The sequence below is a fragment of the Hibiscus syriacus genome, unplaced genomic scaffold (genome assembly GCF_006381635.1).
Source record: "Hibiscus syriacus cultivar Baekdansim isolate YM2019G1 unplaced genomic scaffold, ASM638163v2 tig00116959_pilon, whole genome shotgun sequence".
Lineage (NCBI taxonomy): Eukaryota > Viridiplantae > Streptophyta > Magnoliopsida > Malvales > Malvaceae > Hibiscus > Hibiscus syriacus.
In genome coordinates, this window is record NW_024063485.1 from 815,325 (window position 1) to 824,116 (window position 8,792).

An 8,792-nucleotide genomic window follows, 5' to 3' on the forward strand; every position below is an offset into this window, starting at 1 on the left:
ATACAAACTTAGAAATTTATATTAAAGATTTAGGAGGTGCAAAATCAAAAAATATGATAAAATGAGTGAAATTTTGATAGCTGATAAAAAAAATCTAAAATATATAAACTATTGAAATTTGTAAGGGGTGAGATCCCTGGATGTTAAATGAGAATGACAAAGCAAATCATATCATTAAGTCTCAGACTAATCACTTGTTAAACATTACCTGGTGAGAAACAAAAATCACTGGAACTTGAAAACACATGGATGCAAAAATTACAACAGAAAATGCTTGGCTCCAACAGAACTAGCAACCATGGGATTCTCAGCACCCAATACAGAAGAATTGTCAATCTTGATGTGATCGATAAAACCTTCACCTTCGCCGTTGCGTGTTTCTTTAATGCTTTCCTGTTTGGTAAAGATGGCATCAGGGTTTACAGATTCTAAAGCAACCTCGGAACTTGTTACACCATATCCCATCGTTGTTTTTATGATATTATCCTCATTACCAGACATGCTTCCGTCTGTTTCTGTGTCCATAGTAGCATGCTCTTTTCCCGAATCGACATTCATATCAACTTTCAGATTTGGCTGGCCATCAGGAGTAGAGTCAACATCCTCCGAGGCAGGTGCAGGCTCTGAAAGTCCCAAGCTTGGAACGGCATCTTGACTTGCTGCAGCCTCAAATGGCTCGAGAGCACGATCCTTCTCAGCTGCCTCCTCTTGTCTTTCTGCTTGTACTCTGTATACATCCATCAGCTTTTGTATCCTTTCCATCTCGGCTAAAAGATTCTTATAGCGTTTTTGTAATGTTCAAGCTCCTTCTGCTTCTGAACTTCCTCCAAGAGACCATTTATCCTGTGTGATGCTGCTAGCTGCTCCTGCATTTGTAATGCTTGAAAACACTCTAGTTCTGTTCCAGCAGTATCTATCTGCTTAACGGTCGACTCAATCTGATGCCAAAGTGTTGCAGCCCGTCTCTGATAAGTGAAATTTCAGTTGTTTAGTTCAAAAGGAACTACAATTTCAAACAAGTTCCCTATGATGCTGCATTTCAAATACCAAATAAAATAAAAATATAGAGTTCAATTCATTTTTCTAGAAGCTGGATAGAAGCAACTATCATCCATTAAGTATCGCCAAATGATTTCGTCCAAGCTCCACATTAAAATGAACAAGATAACATAAGGCTTTTAGAAAGTTACTTATTAGAACTCCAGCCCACTATTAGATGTTTTAACATAAGACATCAGGTATCATCAGATTGCAGAAACAAAAAAAGAAAAGAAACTGAATAACCAAACCAAAATAAACAATAACACAGATCTTAAGGCAACCAATTTACTAGATTCAGACCTAAAGAAAACATATATGAACACTTCTGAAAATGTTATTGAACACTACCAAAATTATTTACTCAATTCAGACTCTTTTTTTGAAATGACCATCTAGCTCAGTTGGTAGAGCACAAGGTTCTTAACCTTGGGGTCGTGGGATCGAGTTCCACGGAAGGCATTTCATAATTCTGAGGTCTCTTACGAAAGTTGCTCTCAACCTGGTGTTGGGATAGCCTACTATCTTACCTCCCCTTACCCCATTACATATGGGAATAAGGGTCAGGAGGAAAGTTCTCAAGGAAATCTAATAACAGAAATTGCACAATGGAGATTAGAACATGCATGATAAAATTTTCAATTAAAATTAACATGATGGTGTGTAATATTGTACCTCACAACCCTGCGTGAGAACACCATACTTATTTTCCATGCCCTCTGCTTTCGACTTATCATTATCCATCTTCTTTTTCACATTGTCAAATTCAGTCTGCAGGGCGCAAGTTTCTCCGCATTTCCAGCAACACTTGATAGACCATAAGTATGACGAGTAAGGAAGTACATGAAATCAGTTAAGCAAGTATTATGTGCTTCAACAAAATCATCAAGTAATTCATTTTCATGTCCCATTGCCACACGAAGATATTCAGCCTCTTCCTTTATCCATGAATCAGCCTGACAACAACAATAAGGCAATTTGTCAGTTTGCAAAAGGCTTATCATCAGTTACACTCATATATCATTTATGATGTTAAAAACTTGAGGATCAAAAGACAAGAATCTCAGCATCAGGCTGACAGGGAAATGAATCTGAAAAGTGAGAAGTTGGTATTCAGCAGATAGAATTTAGAGTACAAGCCGTTACATGCAATAGAACAAGATATAGAGAGCAATAATTACAGGTACCACAATATTTAGAAGGTAAAATAAAATAAAAATCACTTTTCCACTTCCCTTGTGAGATTTTAGGTGGTTTTAACTCCTCAATGAATAAAACCTGTGATAGGCAATGTTTAACACAAGCTCAACTCAAATCTATAGCAAGCACCAAATGACAAATTCTTACAGTAACAAGAAATTTGTAGAGTATGATGAGAATGTCCTGTAAATTTACTAAGGTTCGCAAACATAAATTGAATATAAAAGAATGAAATAAAGGCAACATAATCAGTGAAAACAAGACAAAACCTCTTTCATTTCATCATCTTCAAAATCATCAATACAAGGAACAGATCCATTATTAGAGTATGATGAGAATGCCCTGTAAATTTACTAAGGTTCGGAAACATAAATTGAATATAAAAGAATGAAATAAAGGCAGCATAATCAGTGAACAGCATGAAAAAACCTCTTTCATTTCATCTTCTTCAAAATCTTCAATACTAGGAACAGATCCATTACTAGAGCGCTTGGAACCCTTTTTCTTCCCTTTATTGGCCTTTTCATCAAGTGGATATTTAGCATTGTCGTGCTCCAGCAATGACAGAAGCTCCTTTCTTATCAGTTCATCAGCCTGCTCAATTAGAGTAGGAGGTACAAAGGAACTTTTGCCTCCATCGGTCCTCAACAAAGAATCTCTAATTAGTTCCAGGGATGCACTAGGAGGTCGTGGAAGCTCCCGCTGTAACACTTTTGATCTCTTCTTAAGCAGTACCAGGTATTGTGCTTCTTCCTCAGCCCTTTCTCTGGCTATCCTATCAGACATGTCTTCTTCAATCTTCTCCTCTGGTTCTTCACTTTCCTCTGGAGCTGGTTGAATGACTATTTGGTACTCATTCTTCGGCTGTGGAAGACTACCAAGCCCGGATTGCAAGTTCCTCCATGAGTAAGACCTGCACCTCCAGGAGTTGCTGCAGGAGTCAACATTGGATTAGTTGTTTGGACCTGTGGATTTAGGAGTGACCCCCGAGAAATCTGAAGGGTGCAGCTCTGGGTTTTCTCCACCAAGCAAGGGTGTTTGAGACTCTCTATCTAGCCAGATTTTCAGCTTCCATCATGAGAGCATCACCTTTTCCGGCAGGTGTTCTTTGTGGGGTCCGTAAAGGTGTCATTCCCTGTCGTGGAGTCTGGGAATAATTTGCAAGAAGAGCACGAGTAGCACTACTCCCTTCCGCCTTCCTCACTGTGACTGGATCATTTAGCTTGTTGGCCTGCAATATTGCTGATGGCGCATCCTGCCTCTGTGCAATTTTATTTTTTGCAATATCCTGCTTCCTTAACTGTGCTTCTATATCAACTCTTCTCTTTCCCTCAAGTTCTTCGATTGTTGTTGGGAACTTGGGTTGTTCAACAGGTCTATCTTCATCAGCAACATCATAGAATCCTGGAGAAGGCCTCTTCTCAAAGGGGGATTTCTGCATTATAATCAATTCCCTTTCTTTTCCTCTTCCGATGCCTTGTATCAATTCCAGCAGCCTTAAGTTCCCTCCATTTCTGCAAAGATGCAAGCCTCCTGGCCTCTTCAAGCTGTTTCTCCCTAGCTTTCCTCTTTGCCTTCTTACCCCTAGTATTAGCTAACCGAGCTCGAGCTTCAGAAAGCATTTCCTTCTCATCCTCATCCATATCAACAGGATCTGGACATGCAGGCTTTGATTCAGGGTTAGGGTCAATCTCTCCCGGACGTAACTTCCTAGGAGCATAATTTTCATCTCTAGCACAAGCTGCATCAAGGAGTTTCTCATATCGCTCAAGACATTGAGATGGAGTCCGACCAACAATTGGAGCAATTGTTCTCCTTTGTGTTGGCATAAGCTTTGCTAGATGAAGCAGTTTTTCATCCTCTTCTCTGGTCCACTCAGTCTACATATTTCACAAAAACCCAATTTATTACTTCAAAGTTCTCATTAATAGAACTGAATAGAAAAAATTACAGATAGCTTTTATTCATCAAAAGGAATCAATTAAAAACACAGCTTAAAAATCCAACACAAAGAGAAACAGTAATACCCAACTCAGCAAGAAGGACACTGACAGTTTAAGCCCTAAAACAGTCCAATTCATCTAATTCGAATGCTCTTGCTTCGACACACAAGAACACATATAGTAAGATGTAAAATTTTGTGATTTCTATTTCTATACCCAATAATTACATCCAAATGTGGGTTAGTCCACATTTTAAATTTTTAAATAATTTTAATCAAACATTATTTTGGTGTTCTACAATTAAATTGTTGCTTTTCTTAAACCAACTTTGAGCAACCAAACAGCAAGTAACAATAAGATACAATATCATTTCATTATATTAAGTTTAGCTAATCGAAAGATATAAAAACACTTATAATGTAGCTAAAACTACTCTAAACCACCCTAAACCCCAAATATTCAAGGAAGAATCCATTACAAATCGAAATGTTGAAAAGCTTCAATGCCCATTACTGATTTGGTTAATTAAGAAGAAATCCAAATAAGCTATCCGATAATAAACAATTTAAAAAATCTATCAACACTCATTTTTAAAACAAATCCATCTTAATAACCTAAAAATAATTCAAAAAGAAAGAAATGTAGCTTTTTGATAGAAGGGTCAAGCCATTCATACCAACGAGCCTTACATTGCTTAGCAGATTTACGAACGAGTAAAGAAGAAATTCGAGCCCACTGATTCTTCCCATATTTCATAACCGCCGTTTTCAATATCTCGTCCTCCGTGTTCTTCCATACTCCTCCTTTTATCATGATCCTCATCTTCGCTCACTTGTTCTTGTTTCGCCTTGAAGGATTTAAATTGAAAGAAACAAATTACGAGCCCTAGCTTCTTGGATTCGCAACCACTGAATCTAAAAACCCTAGATTTTTTTTTTCTCTAAACGAGTGGAAAATGAAGTACAAGTCGGAATCGGAAGCAAGTGCAAACCAGCAACGGGATATGAATGTTATAATTGTTATTTGATCCCTTGAATTTTGCGTAATTAAAGTATGACCCTTTTGTATGGGCCGCCAACTTTTTGAATTGGAAATTTGGACAAATCTTAAAATAGTCTTCGGTTTTTTGTATCCCCGGTCCTTTCCAAATAATTAATTCTATGATATTTGTTGGGTCGGGTCGGGACGGGACGGGGTGGGTCGGTTTTTTGACAGCTTCGATTTTAATTTAAAATTAAAGATTTTCACTAGATTTAATCTACTTTAATATTTTATGGTATTTCATGCGTATTAAATTTTGGATAAAGCTCAACCCATTTGAATAAATTATTTTATTTAATGGAATAAGAAGATAATGAAATATATAAAGAGGGATCTTATAATAATTATCTCTAAATATAGAGAGAGAAACTATAGTAATTATCCATAAATATATAAAGATATATTATAGTAATTGTTTAGGTCAGGTCGAGTCAAAAACTTTGTACTTTAAACACAATTTTGTTTTTAAATCCAAATTAAAAAATAAATAAATATGATGCTGGGAATAAATGATCTGCGTAAGTCATTGACAATTAATTCCTTCTGATTTGAGTGAAGAATTATAGTCAATACGAAAACGACCGTTAATTGATTATTATTTATAACAATTGAAGAAGTTGTAAATGAGTAATGCTTTCTTGTATTCAAGAAGGATTACAGCCTGGTTTATATACAGCTATAAAGTTAATTGACTAACCAAAAAACTACTACTAACAAATTAGCTAATTGATAACAAACAAACTAACTACAAGCTGATAATTAATCGACTATAAGCTATAAAGATTACAAGTTGAAGTTGATATACTCTAATACCCCCCTCAAGCTGGATGTGTGTGTATGTTAAAGAGACGCAGCTTGACAATGAAAGCTCGATGTACGGGAGGTCGAAGTGTTTTGGTGAAGACGTCAGCCAATTGGTCTGAGGAACAGACATGAAACAACTTCAGAAAGCCTGCTTTCACCTTGTCTCGTACAAAATGACAATCAACTTCTATATGCTTTGTTCTCTACTGAAACACTTGATTACTTTCAAGATTGATTGCAACCTGATTATCGCAATATAATCTTGCAAAATCAATATCCATATGAAATGAAGAAAGCAAATAAACGATCCAAACTAATTCACATGTAGCCATGGTCATAGCTCGATATTCAGCCTCGCAGGAAGATCGGCTAACGACAACTTGTTTCTTTGATTTCCAGGATACCAAATTGTTACCAAGAAAGGCACAAAAACCAGTTGTGGAGCGTCTTGTATCGGGACAGGAACTATAGTCTGAGTCAACAAATATGCTCAAGTGATTGGTGGATTGAACTGGGGAAAACAAACCAAGACTAGGGGAACTTTTAATATATGCCAGAAGATGCTTTAAGGCAATCATATGAGGCAGGCGAGGTGAGGATACAAACTGGCTCAGCAAATGGACAGTATGGACAATATCTGGCCTAGTATTAGTCAAGTACAACAAACGGCCTATTAATTGACGATACTCATGAGGATCAGGAAGTAATTCTCCTTCATTTGCAATCAACTTCGAGGATAAAAGCATTGGTGATTCGGCTGGCTTGGTACCCAAACATCTTGTATCTGCTAGTAATTGTAATGCATATTTCCTATGGGATAGGATGATTCCAGAATTATTCCTAGCAATTTCAAAGCCTAGGAATTAACGCAGGGGCCCCAACTCCTTTAGTTTGAAGTGTTTTTGTAAAAGGTTTTGTATTTTATGTATAGCTTGGAGATCTTCCCCGACCAAAATGATGCCATCTACATAGACGAGAAGAACAATGAATCCACTGCCAGACCCTTGTAAACAAAGAATGTTCAAATGGAGATTATTGAAAACCAAGTTGAATAACAACGTTCGAGAATGCAATGAACCATTGTCTGGATGCTTGCTTCAGACCGTAAATAGATTTGTGAAGCTTGTAGACCATGTTAGATCCTTTGAGCTCAGACTTGTATCCGAGAGGTAGTTTCATATAAACTTCCTCATCTAATGTGCCATTTAGAAATGCATTGTTTACATCTAATTGTAACAAGTGTCAGTTGCTGCAAGGGAAAAAAGGACTCGAAATGAGGTTATTTTTGCAACAGGTAAAAAAGTGTCCATGTAGTCAATGCCTTCAACTTGTGTGAAGCCCTTAGCTACCAGTCTGGCTTTATACCGGTCAATCAAGCCATCAGCATTATACTTCACTCGATAGACCCATTTACAATCAACAACACTCTTTCCAGTGGGTAATGGAACAATGGTCCATGTTTCAAGCTCTTCCATGGCTAGATGTTCATCACTCATAGCATTTCTCCAAGTTGAAGACTTGACAGCTTAATGATAATAAGAGGGCTCAGCAACAGTCGAGATATTTGCAACAAATGCTCCATACTCAGTGGAAAGTTTTGAAGAAGAAACAAAACTTTTGATGGGATATAAACATTTTGAGGAAGCATTATTGCAATAATAATACTGAAGGTATGAAGGTTTCTGAATGGTGCGAGAGGAACATCGAACTGGTATTGAAATTTCATCAGTCGAGACAGTAGGTTCTGAAGAAACATCACCGTGTGATTCAGTATGCTCAAGAAAAGCATTATTATTTGAATCAGTAGAGCCCATGAGAGCATCACCAGTTAAGCTATTAGAGCCAAGAGAAGCTCCACCATTCGAGTCAGCATGTTCAAGAGGAATCTGTTGAATTTCATGCACGTGTGGAGTATTGAACGTGTCATTTACAACCTTTGGCAAGCAAAAATCCTGAAAAATGTCAACAGAATTGTCAGACAATCTTACATTTTGAAAAGGAAATAACCCTTCATGGAATACCACGTTTCTAGAAATAATAATCTTCGGACTTTGCAATATATAAACGCGATATCCCTTTACACCTGGAGGATATCCAAGAAATACCCCAGGTAAAGCTCGAGCTAAAAATTTATACGTTGAGACTTCAAAGTGGAAATAAAGAAAAGGCAACCAAAGGCTCGAAACCTGCTGTAATCTGGTAGATGACCATGTAAGACTTCATAAGGGGATTTGTTGTTCAAGGCAGGTGATGGAAGTTTATTGATTAGATATGTTGCAGTAAGTAAGCAATCGCCCCAAAATTTGATTAGCACATTTGACTGGAAATACAAAACACGAGCAACAACCAATAGATGTTGATGTTTTCTTTCAACGATAGAATTTTGTTGGAGTGTTTCCATGCATGAAAACTGATGCATTATACTCAAGTTACTGAACAATTCAGTGAATTTTAACTCAGGAGCATTATCAGACCTGAATGATTTTATGTCAATTTCGAATTGTTTCTTAACCATTGATATAAAGGCGGGTATAATGATGTTGACATCAGATTTATGTTGCAGCAAATAAACCCAGGTAGATCGTGAGAAATCATCAACCAAGGTTAGAAATGAAGCATGTCCATAATATGTTTTGTGCTTGTAAGGTCCCCATATATCACAATGAACTAACTCAAACAATCGTGTAGTATAAGAAGAAGATATTGGAAATGGCAACCGTTGTTGCTTGGCCAATGGGCAAACTTGACAAGATTCTTTCAACTTTA

At 37.1% G+C, this 8,792-nt stretch overlaps 1 pseudogene; it reads right to left on the reverse strand.

The window, feature by feature from the left end:
• Window positions 1-203: 203 nt before the first annotated feature.
• LOC120189726 lies at window positions 204-5,146 on the reverse strand (annotated as a pseudogene).
• Window positions 5,147-8,792: the final 3,646 nt, after the last annotated feature.